The sequence below is a fragment of the Lynx canadensis genome, chromosome A3 (genome assembly GCF_007474595.2).
Source record: "Lynx canadensis isolate LIC74 chromosome A3, mLynCan4.pri.v2, whole genome shotgun sequence".
Lineage (NCBI taxonomy): Eukaryota > Metazoa > Chordata > Mammalia > Carnivora > Felidae > Lynx > Lynx canadensis.
The window spans coordinates 32,640,950-32,657,622 of NC_044305.1; the positions used below are offsets into that span (position 1 = coordinate 32,640,950).

A 16,673-nucleotide genomic window follows, 5' to 3' on the forward strand; every position below is an offset into this window, starting at 1 on the left:
TCTAAATTTTTTAGTGTAAGAGGTGTAACTTTATTTTTTAAAATTTTTTCATGAAATTATAGTATTTAAGGTGTAAAATATGAATTACAAATATATACTATATATAGACATAAGTATATACCCCTCCCTCATAAGGGAGAAGGTGTATACATATGGGAGGTGTATACATAAGGGAGAAGGTAAAGAAGAATAAACAATTTCTTTATTCTGTAGGTGGACACTTAGGTTGTTTATATAGCTTGTTTATTGTGACTAACATTTCAACATTATTTGAAATAGCAAAAACTATAAATAGTGTAAATATCCATTGATTAAGGGATTGATTAAACACAATCCACATAATGGAATATTTTGTAGCAATGCAGTGAATGAAGCAGCTCCATATAAACTAATAGGGAAGTGCAAAAAAGTAAGATACAGAAAAATATTTTTATGATGACATATTTTACTAATTTATCTATGCTTATGTATGTATGCATGGAAGGATTCATAAGAATTTGTGCTTTTCATGAGGATAAAGAGATTTTATACTTTTCATTTTATACCATGTGGTATTATTAAATTTATTTCTAATGGTTTTTATTTTATTTTTATGGTTTATCATTAAAAGCTTTTCAATATATTTGAGAAGCAATATGAAATAAAAATATTATTAGTATTCTCTTTCCATGTGTTCATGGCTTAGGTATATGTACATTTTATTTTATTTTTTATACATTTTATTATATTTTATATAATGTTATATAATTAAACAAATTATAAATAATACTAAAACTCCATTCAAAGTTCTTTTGTAGTTAGCTATTTTCACTTTGTATAATAAACATTTTGAGACAGCAAGAGGAAAACAGTCATAAGGATAACTTACCCCTTTTCTTTCTAAAGTATGAGCACAGGAACTAACTTACACATAATCTATGGACACCTTCCCTTTACTCATCTTTGAGATAAGTGTATGTACCTTTTGAAAAACTTATTTCTTCAATCATTTGGAGCAAAATGAATCAGAAAGTTGTGTTTACGTTACTCCTTAGTAACTTCTGCATAATAAAGTGTGCAAACTAGAATCTTTGGGCCATATGTAGCTTTCATATGGCTCTACTTTTTGGCTAAGCATAGTGCTTAACATAAAACTAAAAAAAAAAGAAGTAATTCATTGCCAACAAACTAACATCTTAAAATTGGGAGATTTCTGATAAAAACCTGTAATATTGGACCTACATTTCCACTGTGAAACAGTTGGGCTGAAGCTGACGAGCAGCTATTTCCTTTAGTTTGGGCATGCAGAAAACTATTATTTTCCATAGTTTCCACCATTCCCTACTACTTAAGCCCTGTCAGCATCACTCATTTGCGACCGTATATGCACCCCAAGTTTATAGGCCGTGGATTAAAAGAAGAATCTAGACACAAGGAGAAAGTACCTCTACTAGGAGTTAAGTATAACATAAAGCTCATAAAATTAAAGCAGCATGGTAATAAAGCACGGACAGACAAATTAGTTAGTGGAATAGAGTATTAAGCATGAAATAGACCGAAGTACATGTGGAATGTTAGTACATGATAAAAATGGCATCTCAAACCACTGGGGCAAAAACTAAGTTTTTGATGTGTGAGAACAACTGGTCAGCCATTTGAAAAAATGAAAAGTTGTATTCAAATCTCTTACCATACATAAGAGTAAACTCCAAATGGGTTGGATATCTAACCACAAAGTAATGAAATCACATATATACTATAAGAAAGCGTGGATGGATTTCTTCTTAACCTCACCCTAAGGAAAGACTTTCTACCCAAGACTCAGAATCCGTATGTAATAAATGATTGATCAGTTTGACTACATAAAAAATCATGGACTAGTCAACAGACAAGTGAAAAACTAGAAGTGAATACTTGCAATATATACCCCCAAACAGTTAATATCCTTTAATCAATAAAGGACAGAGGGCTAGAGACTTGATAGAAAAAATGGTTAATAGATACAGACACTTAAAAATGGCAATGAAAATGGTTCTTAAATATATGAAAAATGTTCACACTCCTAGTTAGAAAAATACAAATTAAAATTGTACCTTCTCTCACCTGTTGGATTGATTAAAATTGGTAGAACACATACTGTTGGCAAGTCTGTGGGGAAGCATGCATTCCCTTATGTTGCTGGTAGGAATGCAAACTAGAAGAACCTTCTAGAGGCATCTTGGCAATATGTAACAAAACTACATGTTCCCTTATCTTTTGACCCACAATTCTACCACAAGGAAATCTACCCTAAGGTACACTTTCAACAGTACAAAAATGATTACAAACAGCGTTATTCATCTTGTATTGTTTGTGATTTTAAAATATTAGAACAAACAAATGCCCATCTGTAATAGTGGAATAAACTATGGTACAGCCTCACAGTGGAATACTGTGTAGCTGTAAATAAGAATGAGGAAGATCTCTAAAAACTTACATGCGGTAATTTCCAGGATTTCCATACTGTTAGGTGAAAAAAAAAAAGTACAAAAGATACCTGTAGTGTGAACCCTTCATGTAAGAAAGAATAGGATATTGGAAAATATGCGTGTAGAAAATATGCTTATTTGTGCCCAAAAGTAATACAGGAAAGATAAACCAGGAGGGAAAAAAAAGACCAATTACCTATAATGTGTGTGTGTGTGTGTGTGTGTGTGTGTGTGTACAGAAAGTAGTGAAGAAAATGGGACAGTAGAGATGATAAGTGAGTGACACTTCTCTGGGTTTATCTTGTATAGCTCTGACTCTTTGAACCATGATAATGCTTGCATGACCAAAAAGTAAAAGAATAATTATAGTTATTAATTTGAATTAGTTTGTGTGTGTGCATGTACATGCATGTGTGTGTACTGGAATACATATAATGAATTAACCTAACTGTATTTCAGACATAATCTTGCAGAGGGGTGGAAAAGCAAAGAGCTATGTAACTTTAAAAGACAATATTTTGTTTAGGGGCACCTGGGTGGCTCAGTCGGTTAAGCCTCTGACTTGGCCTCAGGTCATGATCTCACAGTTCATGGGTTCCAGCCCTGTGTCAGGCTGTATGCTGACAGTTTAGAGCCTGAGCCTGCTTCAGATTCTGTGTCTTCCTCTCTCTTCCCCTCCCCCACTCATGCTTGTGCGCGCTCTCTCTCTCTCTCTCTCAAAAATGAGTAAACATTAAAAAAATAATAAAACAAAAGGTAGTATTTTGTTTATATACTTAAGGTGAAAGGAAAAAAGAACTACTCACAAAGGATGTGCTACAGTTAGTGACTTTGCTTTGGACATATGTGTAGGTTAGCAGCTCTGGAACTACTATATGTGTATACTAGGACCAAGCCAGTAAGTAAATAAACTGGTTATTGAGAGCCAGGTTCCTCACTGGCAGAGATAGAGGCTACAAACCAGGGAAAAGGGAAGGCTAGAATGAACACTGTGGTGGTGGGTTGAACTGAGAGGTATTAGTATAAATTTGTGGTTTTACATACATATAATTAGATGGATAGATAAAAAAATAAATATACATGTTTGTGTAGATGTGGGTTAATATATATTTCTCCTAAGTAGCAATACACGTTACCTTTCATCAAATTTTAGTTTTTAAGTATTCTTCAATAAAGGAAAAAGGGCTCCTTGGTTGATTCCGAGGTTGGGGTAGAGAAAATACAAGATGGATTTGGAATCTCTTTCTGGTGCCAGATGTTAGGAAGTGTTGAAAAAATGATAGCATGTCAGAAAGACACAGGATCTACCTTGTAGGAGCTTTTGGCCAAAACTGGGACTAATTTGAACCAAAATATGATACTATTTAATTAGAATCCTAATCCATAGAATCAAATAAATATCCGTGTATCTGATATAAATAAATAATTGAATAATAAAATGGGAGAAGGGACAGCTCTCTTGCAGTAGAATTTCAATCAACAAATAGAGAAAGAATGAGGGAAATAAAAAATCACCTATAGCAATCATGGTAATAATAATTGCAGCCAAGAACCATTGATGGATGCTAAAATTAGGGGACAAAATATGATAAGAAATAATATATTTGCATGGTCTCAAGTACCTCCCCACAAGATATTTATTAATTACAAAGAGAAAGATAGTGACTTTATAATGGAGAAATTTGGCAGACACCATGGTAACCAAAAGATCAAGGTTTACATGATCAATTATAAGACCTATTGGCATCATGTACCTCCTGGTGTGATGCACTGAGAAGGGTGCAGTACCACTTCTGTGGTATTCTTGCAAAAAATGCATAAAATCAACCTAAATATGAGAAAACATCAGATAGATTGATGTTATAGAGACATTCCATGAAAAAAACCTGATTTTAAAAAAGTCAGAGTCATAAAAGATAAGGAACAGTGAAGGAACTGTCATAAACTTGAGATGAGAAGGGATAAGTCACCTAAAAATGCAATATGGGATCTTTGGATCCTGGACAGAAAGAAAAAAAAACAGTGGAAAAATTGGTAAAATTTGAATAAATTTTATAGATTAGTTAATTGTATTAAGAATATTAATTTCTTTGTTTTGATAGTTATATACTATAATGAAATAAGTTGTTAATATTTGGGAAAGCTGTGTGAAGGGTATGCAAGAACTGTCTGTGCTATTTTTGCAGCTTTTTAAAAACCTAAATGTATTTCAAAAGTTGAAAATCAGTTCTCAGTTGATCAGACTCAGACGTTGGTTTCCTAGAGTAGGTCTAAAACATTCAAGAAGGGAATTATTGAGGGGAAATGATAATAATATAAAATCAGAAAGAATGCATTGTTAATATTTTAAAGAAGGGGTAGGTTGAAACTATCTTTCAAATCATAAGGGAAAATAACTGTTATATTTAAATGAAAACAGGTGGAAAGGGAGAGCAAGAGAAAAGAGTAAAATACTAAGTTCTCAAGTTGAAAAGGGACATAAAATACGTGTAAATGTGACCGATTTGAAGGATTTATTTTGAAAGGTAAAGTTCAGCTGGCCTGAAGAAATTGGTTTCTATATTTTTAAAAATACTGTCTTGTCATCTCTCTTATTGAAGTGGACAACACTAAATAAAAATAAAGACCAGTGTTTGTTTGATAAAATTCCAAAGATGGCTGCTGGATCCCAGAAACCACATGATGTTTTAAAGATGTCAAAGTTTGGCCTTTATTCATGGCAGTGGGCTGTGAATGTTCACCTTTAGCTCTGGGTCTGTAATTAGATCACAGAGTTCATTTTTATTGTTTAAATTTCATTTCTCTGTTACCACCCAATTGTGTAGGTAAAGCAGGTTTTATCACACTTTGCAAGTTCCTCACTTTTAATTCTATTCCTACCACGCTAGATTAAATTTAAGGGTCACCCAAGTCAGGAGCCACTGACCTTTGCCTTCTTAATGGTTCTCACCATTAATACTTGACCCTAAAAGCTATGTATACAATAAACTATATTTATAGGTGTGGAGGGAAGGGAAAAGCAGAAACAGAATGAGCCGGGTGATTATTTATTTTGCCATGCTCTTCTGAGATTAGGAATGTTCACACAGTCTACACTTGAGCTGATGAACTTGGACTGGCTGCCTTTTATGGTGTCTGAACAGAATGTTAGGATGGAATTACATTTGAGGGTTAATACTCAAAATGACACCCTTAGCTTGTTTCAACCACTCAGAGATTGCTCATACTTTACCTTCATTAGGTTCGAACTTGAGATCTCTCTTTGTTTTGTTTTTGGTTTTGTTTTGCATATGGAAGAAGGAAAATAAAGGACACATATTACATGTAAGATTATCCTCTCAGAACAAAAGGTTGAAATGGTTTATTTTCAAAGATTAGAATTGTGGAAACTGAGAACATTATATAGGAATTTTGTGAAATATCTGTCATTATTCTGTCTGATGGAGGAGAACAAAAATGAAAAGTTTTTATGGATTGAAATCCCTAGGATTTTGTTCTCATAAACTTTCCCCACCTAGTAGTTTCTAGAGTTATTTTTTTTTCTTACATTTTGGGCGAATTAAGTGATTTTGTTTGCTGCTTTTGCTTTGTTTTCTTCTTCTTAACATATCTACATATCTAGTTTCCAGGACATTTGTTATTTGTATGATCAATTAGAAGCCGTTAACTTTTTTTTTTTTTTTTTTTTTTTTTTTTGGTGAGCACAGCATCTGAGCTGGGCAAGGGGATTCAATTCCTAGGAACAGAACTTTTAGAGCATCCAGGCTGACTATCATTTTTAGATTTACAGAAAACTTGGCTTTCAATGGCCTGTGTGAGGTTGTGTGTACACACATGTACACTTGAAATAGTGCATTATTAGGAGTTGCTTAAAAATACACACATGCAAATATTGTGAGAAGGGACAAAGTTCATTATTGATTTACACACAGGAGAATACTACTTCCCAACTGTTAAAACCTTTTGGGGAATGACTAGACAAAATCTTTTCTTAAGCCTGGGATAATTATTTTGGTAATATACTAGCTATCCGAAAGGAATGTATGGTGATTAAGGCAAAGAATTTCTCTTTGCCTCAGATTGACAGAGAGACCTGGACTTATAAAATACTCTATTTCCTCCATTAATTGTGTCCGTGTGGAGTTGTAACCAAGTAGCTGAAACAAATAAAACTTAAGTAATATTGTTTCCTTTTAAAATATTTCACTTAATTTGTGGAAGAGGTTTGAACTCATTAAACATGCACAATTTCCCACCCCCTCTCCAGCAAGTTCCTCCCTCCCCAACCTTATCCTTCTTTTGAAACATTCCAGCAATGCCCATAGCAACACCATCCCTGTTCCCAGTGGAGGAGGCTCCTTTAGCCACCCTCTAATTGGGGACTATAGGTGGAAAGGAAAGCAGAGTGCACAGTTAGCTTGGGGCCCTTACAAACCTCTCTTCTTTTACCTGGAACTGAAGGTAATAGTTGATTCTTTCTTACTGTAGTCTTCATGATAATTCTCATCTTGTAGTCTTCATAATAATTCTCATCTTTATATGCTTCTGAATAATTCACTTTGGTGAGAATTCCTAATGCTTTGAGTAGGATTCTTTATACAAAAGGATGAGGTGGTTTTATGAGGATATATTTCCCTACACAGTAAAGTAGGAAATCAGTGGATTAGTATAGAAAAGCTTTGAGACAGGCAGAGGAAAAACTAGAAAGTTTGTGTGTTTGTTTGCGTGTGTGTATTTAAGTGGAGGGTTTGGACATTGCCTTATGCTGGTTTATTGTCTCTGTCCATTCCCTAGAGTTGAAAACACACCAGAGTTAACATATATAGAAGCCTACTCAGAAGCAAATCCCCTCATATCACATATACATGGAGCAAAAGCTTTCTATTTCCTTCTTTTTCTTTCCCATTTTGTGAGAGAAGCCACAGAAATGGGTAATTACTGCCGCTCTTATTGTGGACACAAAAGTATACTGTCAGATGAAATGGTAAAGGCCAGTTTTAGCAATTATTTTCCTTCCATCTTTTGTCTACTGTGTACAGCCAAACTAAGTGATGAGACATGCACTTATTTAGGAACTTTGGGCAGTGTCGTTTAGACAAAAGCAAGCTAAGAAACCTTCATGTGGATGGAATTACCTTTGGGTTTTATAAATTTTAGTTGGAGATTATTTAATAATATATTTCTTAAAGATCAATATAAATATATTTTCAGCTCCATAAAATATCAATATTATGATGCATTCATCTTTTCCTTTCATGCAATTTCCTTAATAATTGAATTCATTTCATCATTTTGATTCACTGACATGTGAGATCAGTTCTTCATTTATTCTCTTCTAAGGATCAGCATCAAGAATTTGCCCCAAACACCTCCTGGAGGAGTCAGGACTTTGAATTTAATGAGTCAGGTTTTTCCTGTCAAGCTGAGTCAAACTTTATTTTTGTCCATCACCACTAGGAAGTGTAGATCTATGGTACAGTCCTATGGGCTTAGGATGGGTTTATGGATGCATGGAAAATAATAAATACTATTAACTTTCGATGTGATTCACTTCTAAATTTGAAATTTTTTTCTCTCTAATCTCTCCAATGTGAGGGAACAACATAGCTATAAATGTATTATAGACAGTGCATACTGAATGAATCTATTTTAGTGTGTAATTGTCCCTCTTTGTGGTAACATTATAATTTAAATGCACAGAGAACAAGCAAGTAGACTGTGTTAGATAGTTCAAGATTTCTTTATTCAGTGAACAGCTGAATTTCTCAACTGGAAGTATTTTAGCCGTCTATGTGGCCAGAATTTAAGAAAATATAAGATTTTGAATTAGAGGATATTATTTTGATTATTTCAAAAGGAATCTTTGCAAGAATATTCACCATTATTTCATTTTATTGTGGTAAAATACAAAAGATTTATTGCATTAACCATTTTTATGTGTACAATTCAGTAGAATTAAGGTACAGTCACAATGTTGTATAATCAACACCACTATCCATTCCCAGAACTTTTAATGGACGCTCTGTACCATTAGGCAATAACTCCTTATACCTGTACTCCCCACTTACTGGCAACCACCATTCTACTTTTTCTGCCTATGAATTTTCCCATTCTAGGTATCTCATATAAGTGGAATCATACAGTATTTGTCCCTTTATGTCTGGACTGCTTGCTTGTCATACTATTTGCAAAGCTCATTCATGTTTTACTTTGTATCAGAACTTTATTCCTTTTATGGCTATATAATATTCCATTCCATAATATTCCATTATATATGATATAATGATCCATATATATGATATATGAATGGATATGTGTATATGTATATGTATTTTATATATTTCCTATTAAATATTATATATATATATATATATATATATATATATATATATATCTCCATCCATCCCACATTCTTTAATCTGTTTGTCTGTAGATAGGCATTTGAGTTGTTTTTACCTTTTGGCTGTGCTGATATGTGCATTGATGTTTGAATCCCTGTGTTCAGTTCTTTTGAGTATACCCAAAAGTGGAATTTCTGTATCATATTGATACTTCTACATTTAATTTTTTGCGGAACCACCAAACTGTTTTCCACAAAAGCTATGTCAATTTATATCCCCAACAGTAAGTGTCCCAATTTCTCCACATCCTCTCCAACACTTACTATTTTCTGTTTATATTTTCATAATAGCCATTTTAATGGATGTGAAATGGTATCCCATTGTGGTTTTGATTTGCGTTTCCCTACAGACTAGAAATGTTGAGCATCATTTTTTTTTCTTTTGACTTTGATTTTATTAAAGACATGGGATACAGGAAACAAATATCTATTCTATGGAACAATTTTCAGAATTCACATGAATTTTTCAGATAGGTCTTGAAGAAAATTTACACTGGGACATGGCTTCCAAAATCTTCTGTTAGAGACCCAAACTATTTCTCTCTATTCCTTTACCCTAGATGTATTCAGATGAAAAATTTTATAAGTCCTTCCCTTTATTTTGAAAGTAATTTAATTTCTATTTTTTTCTTTTTCTTTCTTTCTTTCTTTCTTTCTTTCTTTCTTTCTTTCTTTCTCTTTCTTTCTTTCTTTCTTTCTTTCTTTCTTTCTTTCTTTCTTTCTTTCTTTCTTTCTGATTCTCCTCCCCCCCCCCAAACTCACCTCCCCTCTGGTAACCATCAGTTTGTTCTCTATAGTTAAGAGTCTGTTTCTTGGTATGTCTCTCTTTCTTTTCTTGGTATGTCTCTCTTTCTTTCCTTTGATCATTAGTTTCGCTTCTTAAATTCCACATATGAGTGAAATAATATGGTATTTGTCCTCTTTGACTGACTTATTTCACTTAGCACTGTACTGTCTAGTTCTACTCATGTTGTTGCAAATGGCAAGACTTTATTCTCTTTATGGCTGAATAGTGTTCCTCTGTGTGTGTGTGTGTGTGTGTGTGTGTGTGTGTACCACATCTTTATCCATTCATCTATGGATGGACACTTGGGTTGCTTCCATAGTTTGACTATTGTAAATAATGTTGCAGTAAACATAAGGGTGAATGTATCCCTTTGTATTAGTGTTTTTGTATTTTGGGGGTAAATAGCTGTAGTGTGATTCCTGGACCATAGGAGAGTTTTAATTTTTAATTTTTTGAGGAACTGTTTTCCATACTGTTTTCCACAGTGGTTGTACCAGTTTGAATTCTCATCAAAGTGCACGAGCGTTCCTTTTTCTCCACATGCTCACCAACACTTGTTGTTTCTTGTGTTTTTGAATTTAGCCACTCTGTGTGAGGTGGCATCTCATTGTAGTTTTGGTTTGATTTCCCTAATCGTGAGTGACATTGAGCATCTTTTCACGTGTCTGTTGGCTATCTAGATGTCTTCTTTGGAGACATGTCTGTTCATGTGTTCTGCCCATTTTTTAATTGTAATAATTGTTTTTTGGGTACTGAGTTGTATCAGTTCTTTATATTTTGGATACTAGCCTTTTATATGACACGCTATTTGCAGATATATTTTCCCATTCAGTAGATTGCTTTTTAGTTTTATTGATTGTCTTTCACTGTGCAGAAACTTTTTATTTTGATGTAGACCCAATAATTTATTTTTGCTTTTATTTCCCCTGCATCAGGTGACATATATAGAAAAATGTGGCTGCAACTGATGTTGGAGAGATTACTGTCTGTGCTCTCTTATAGGATTTTTATGGTTTCATGTCTCACATATAGTTCTTTAATCCATTTTGAGTTTATTTTTGCATGGGACTGTCCAGTTTTCCCAACACCATTTGTTGAAGAGACTGTCTTTTTTCCGTTAAGTATTCATTGCTCCTTTGTCAAATATTAATTGACTATATAATTGTGGATTTATTTCAGCGTTTTCTGTTCAATTCTTTTGATCTATGTGTCTCTTTTTAACTCAGTATTATCCTGTTTTAATTAACTACTGCTTTGTAATATATCTTCAAACCTAGAATTGTGACACCTCCAGTTTTATTTTTCATTTTTAAGATTGCTTTGGCTGTTTGAGGTCTTTTGTGGTTCTAAACAAATTTTTAGGATTCTTTGTTCTGTGAGAAATGCTGTTGATATTTTGATAGGAATTACATTAAATCTGTAGATTTTTGGGGGTAGTGTACACATTTTAACAATACTTGTTCTTCTGACCCATGAGCATGGAATGTCTTTCTGTTTTTTTTGCATTGTCTTAAGTTTCTTTCATTTGTTTTTTATAGATTCTAGAGTACAGGTCTTTCACCTCTTTGGTTAAGTTCATTCCTAGACATTTTACTGTTTTTGCTGCAACTGTATATGGGATTGTTTTCTTTTTCTTTTTTTTTTTAATATATGAAATTTATTGTCAAATTGGTTTCCATACAACACCCAGTGCTCATCCCAAAAGGTGCCCTCCTCAATACCCATCACCCACCCTCCCCTCCCTCCCACCCCCCATCAACCCTCAGTTTGTTCTCAGTTTTTAACAGTCTCTTATGCTTTGGCTCTCTCCCACTCTAACCTCTTTTTTTTTTTTCCTTCCCCTCCTCCATGGGTTCCTGTTAAGTTTCTCAGGATCCACATAAGAGTGAAACCATATGGTATCTGTCTTTCTCTGTATGGCTTATTTCACTTAGCATCACACTCTCCAGTTCCATCCACGTTGCTACAAAAGGCCATATTTCATTTTTTCTCATTGCCACGTAGTATTCCATTGTGTATATAAACCACAATTTCTTTATCCATTCATCAGTTGATGGACATTTAGGCTCTTTCCATAATTTGGCTATTGTTGAGAGTGCTGCTATGAACATTGGGGTACAAGTGCCCCTATGCATCAGTACTCCTGTATCCCTTGGGTAAATTCCTAGCAGTGCTATTGCTGGGTCATAGGGTAGGTCTATTTTTAATTTTCTGAGGAACCTCCACACTGCTTTCCAGAGCGGCTGCACCAATTTGCATTCCCACCAACAGTGCAAGAGGGTTCCCGTTTCTCCACATCCTCTCCAGCATCTATAGTCTCCTGATTTGTTCATTTTGGCCACTCTGACTGGCGTGAGGTGATACCTGAGTGTGGTTTTGATTTGTATTTCCCTGATAAGGAGCGACGCTGAACATCTTTTCATGTGCCTGTTGGCCATCTGGATGTCTTCTTTAGAGAAGTGTCTATTCATGTTTTCTGCCCATTTCTTCACTGGGTTATTTGTTTTTCGGGTGTGGAGTTTGGTGAGCTCTTTATAGATTTTGGATACTAGCCCTTTGTCCGATATGTCATTTGCAAATATCTTTTCCCATTCCGTTGGTTGCCTTTTAGTTTTGTTGGTTGTTTCCTTTGCTGTGCAGAAGCTTTTTATCTTCATAAGGTCCCAGTAATTCACTTTTGCTTTTAATTCCCTTGCCTTTGGGGATGTGTCGAGTAAGAGATTGCTACGGCTGAGGTCAGAGAGGTCTTTTCCTGCTTTCTCCTCTAAGGTTTTGATGGTTTCCTGTCTCACATTCAGGTCCTTTATCCATTTTGAGTTTATTTTTGTGAATGGTGTAAGAAAGTGGTCTAGTTTCAACCTTCTGCATGTTGCTGTCCAGTTCTCCCAGCACCATTTGTTAAAGAGGCTGTCTTTTTTCCATTGGATGTTCTTTCCTGCTTTGTCAAAGATGAGTTGGCCATACGTTTGTGGGTCTAGTTCTGGGGTTTCTATTCTATTCCATTGGTCTGTGTGTCTGTTTTTGTGCCAATACCATGCTGTCTTGATGATGACAGCTTTGTAGTAGAGGCTAAAGTCTGGGATTGTGATGCCTCCTGCTTTGGTCTTCTTCTTCAAAATTCCTTTGGCTATTCGGGGCCTTTTGTGGTTCCATATGAATTTTAGGATTGCTTGTTCTAGTTTCGAGAAGAATGCTGGTGCAATTTTGATTGGGATTGCATTGAATGTGTAGATAGCTTTGGGTAGTATTGACATTTTGACAATATTTATTTTTCCAATCCATGAGCAGGGAATGTCTTTCCATTTCTTTAAATCTTCTTCAATTACCTTCATAAGCTTTCTATAGTTTTCAGCATACAGATCCTTTACATCTTTGGTTAGATTTATTCCTAGGTATTTTATGCTTCTTGGTGCAATTGTGAATGGGATCAGTTTCTTTATTTGTCTTTCTGTTGCTTCATTGTTAGTGTATAAGAATGCAACTGATTTCTGTACATTGATTTTGTATCCTGCAACTTTGCTGAAGGGATTGTTTTCTTAATTTTACTTTCTGCTGTTTCATTATTAGCATATAGGATTGCAGTAGATTTCTGTACATTGATTTTGCATCCTGTGACTTTAGTGAATTCATTTATCAATTCTAGTAGTTTTTTGGTGGAGTTGTTAGTATTTTCTATATACAGTATCATGTCATCTGCAAGTAGTGAAAATTTTACTTCTTCCTTAGGATGCCCTTTATTCCTTTTTCTTGTCTGATTGCTGTGGCTAGGACTTCTAGTACTATGTTGAATAAAAGTGGTGAAAGTGGACATCTTTGTCTTGTTTTTGACTTTAGGGGAAAAGCTCTCAGTTTTTCCCCATTGAGTATGATGTTGGTTGTCCGTTTTTCATATAAGTCCTTTATTATGTTGTGATATGTTCGCTCTAGACCTACTTTGTTGAGGGTTTTTATTATGACTTGATGTTGTGCTTTGTCAAATGCTTTTTCTGCATCTTTTGGAATGATTCATATAGTTTTTTTTATCCTTTCTCTTATTGATGTGATGTATCACGCTGTTTTGCAAATAATGAACCACCCTTGCATCCCAGGAATAAATCCCACTGGATCATGTTGTATGATTTTTTAAAATTTTGTTGGATTTAGTTTGATAATATTTTGTTGAGGATTTTTGCATCTATATTCATGAAAGATACTTGCTTTTAGTTCTTATTTTGTGGTGTCTTTATCTAGTTTTGATATCAGGGTGATGATACTGGCCTCAAAGTGAATTTGGAGGTTTTTTTTCCTCTTGTATTTTTTGGAATAGTTTGAGAAGAATGGGTATTAACTCTTTTTAAAAAAAACTTGGTAGAATTTGCCTGTGAAGCCATATGGTCCTGGACTTGTTTTTTGGGGAATTTTTTGATTACTAATATAATTTCATTGCTGCTAACTGATATGTTCAAATTTTCTATTTCTTCCTGTTTCGGTTTTGGTAGGTTTTATGTTTCTAGGTATTTATCCATTTCTGCTAAGTTGTCCAATTTGGTGGCATACAGATTTTCATAATATTCTGTTATGTTGGTGGTTATTTCTCTTATTTCAACAGTAATTTTATTTGGATATTTTCTCATTAAAAAAATTCTTAATGTTTATTTTTGAGACAGAGAGAGAGAGAGAGAGAGAGAGCAGTTAGGGGAGGGGCAGAGAGAGAGGGAGACACAGGATCTGAAGCAGGCCCCAGGCTCCGAACTGTCAATACAGAGCCCGATGCAGGGCTCGAACCCATGAACTGTAAGATCATGACCTGAGCCGAAGTTTAATCAGTTTGGCTTGTTTAATCTCTCTAAATCTCACCTTTCTCATCTGAAAATTGGGATGACAATAGATAACAATAGGCTGTTCTAAAGATTAAATGAATAAACCTAGTGAAGTGATGTGTACAGTTTTCAGCCCCTAAGAAGAATTATTTCATTAGTTAAGGAAGTTAACAATACTTAGGGATGATTGCCAGAATATTGCTGGGTGAAGATCACAACCCCTCAGAGGTCAAGAAATGGGTAGTCAGTTTCTATGGTTTAAGACTCCTGATATAATTGAAAATGAGGCGGTGCCAATTCAGGATCACAGCAGTTATGGGATGTTTAAATGTTTGTGTTTAACAAATTAACACTTAACACACATAGACATGGACACACACAAACACAACAGTTACATGTGACTTCACTTGCTGATAACATTAAAAGCTTAAACTTACAGACTTTAATGAATGGGAGACGTAAGCCAAGGGCACGCCTTTTGCCCACTACCACCATCCCATGATAATCCCTGGTAATCATATAAAAATAAAAGATGATGGGAGTTTAAAGCTCAAAGAAACATGGGTATTATTTAGTTCAGTGATTTTCTACTCTGATACCCAAATTAGAAAACAGATATAAGTAGATTTTCTGTGGTTGAGGTAGGAGAGGATGTGGAGATTTGACCCACTAGCCTCATCTCTAGGAAGCTTTGGAGACCCAAGAATAATACATGGCTTCATAGAACAAGATTAGAAACCTTTGCTTTAGTCTGATTTTATTTTATATGTATTTTCCTCTATCCCATACTCTAAAAAATAGGATTTAGAAAGGAGTAGTGCAGAAAAGTAGAAATTATGAATTAATGACCATATACATAACATGTGGCCCTAGAGAATAAATTAAAATCAACATTAAAACCCTAAATCACAGAGAATGATCAGTTCTATTGGCTTATGTAAATTTAATTGTAAAGCATGTCTAAAGTCAAAAAAGTCTTAAAGAATCAACACAAAAATACAGAAACACAAGTAGATCTGTATTAGCACAATTATCTTAAATAGTTTTAAATTGTTCTTTTTTATTTTCTTCTCTTCTCCTTAGCTTCCCTCTCCTTTCTTAATTTCCTCTTCCTCCTCTTTCTGAAAATATTTTTTTTACAAAACTATACAGGTCAGGTTAGATTTTATTAGTTTTAGCTAAAGGTGGTTGTAAGAATAAGGAGCAAAGAGCAAGTAGACTTACCTTCATGCTGTGTAACAGCGTATGTAAATATATAGGATATCATAAGAAATTTTAGAGATCGAGTTATCATAGCAATGACAAACTATACGGATGATGCTCTCCTTAGGCATTTATTCATTTTTGTATGATGAATGGATGCAAGAAGTCATCATTAGAGAAGATAATAGTCTCTGATGATGTATTTATGACATGGAAAGATGTCATGTGATGAAGTGTTTACAACATGTAATGAGGTTGTGTAACAGTCTCTTTACAGCTTGCAATTACATTGACTAATTCCTTATAAAAATACTCAACAATATGCTCTCCCTGTGCACGTGTTTGATATCACTACAATTTAGTAACTGACGCCTCTAAACTGCAAAATCAAGCAGCTTGGATGACTCAATACTGTTTCCTATCCAAGGCATATAAAAGATCCTGGGTGTTTAGTTAGTACAGTCCACGAATTGCCTTTTATTGGAGGTGACTAAGGTAACTAATATAATGCATATGTGTCACATGTTCTTATGGGTTGGGGAACTTGAGGGGCACCTTTACACCTGAAATAACCAGTCTTAATATAAGCACTCTTTCATTGTAGCAAAATAAAAAGTATGCACACCTACTCTCTGACATCCAGGGTAGTGTTTACATCTGACCCTCCACTCAGCCCTTAATTTCTCCCTTGTTTTATTTCACTAATTAGTAAGGAACATTACTTAAATGAGGTCCTCCAGATGTTAAATTGGGACAGGAAGCACCTTCTGTATGAAGTTTAGAATAATCTATATTATTAGGCAACTGGGGAGCAAGCGCTGTTCAGGGGCTAAGGGTTTGAGGTACAGAACCTGAAATGAGACCTTAAATCTCTTGCTGGGAAATGAGCTCCAAGATGTAAGTGATAAAATTCTAGATCCATCCTTCATATGTGTGAGAATATGAATGAAAATGAGGAAATAGGATGATGAATAAAGAGAAATACAATTTAGAAATATCTACTGAACTTTGATCAGAATATGAATGAGCGGGTGAAA

At 34.5% G+C, this 16,673-nt stretch overlaps 1 long non-coding RNA gene across 1 annotated transcript in view; it reads left to right on the forward strand.

Annotated features, from left to right (window-relative positions):
- Positions 1–16,673, forward strand: part of LOC115509673 — a 242,513-nt gene that overhangs the window by 164,513 nt on the left and 61,327 nt on the right. The gene's annotated exons all lie outside the window — the stretch shown is intronic.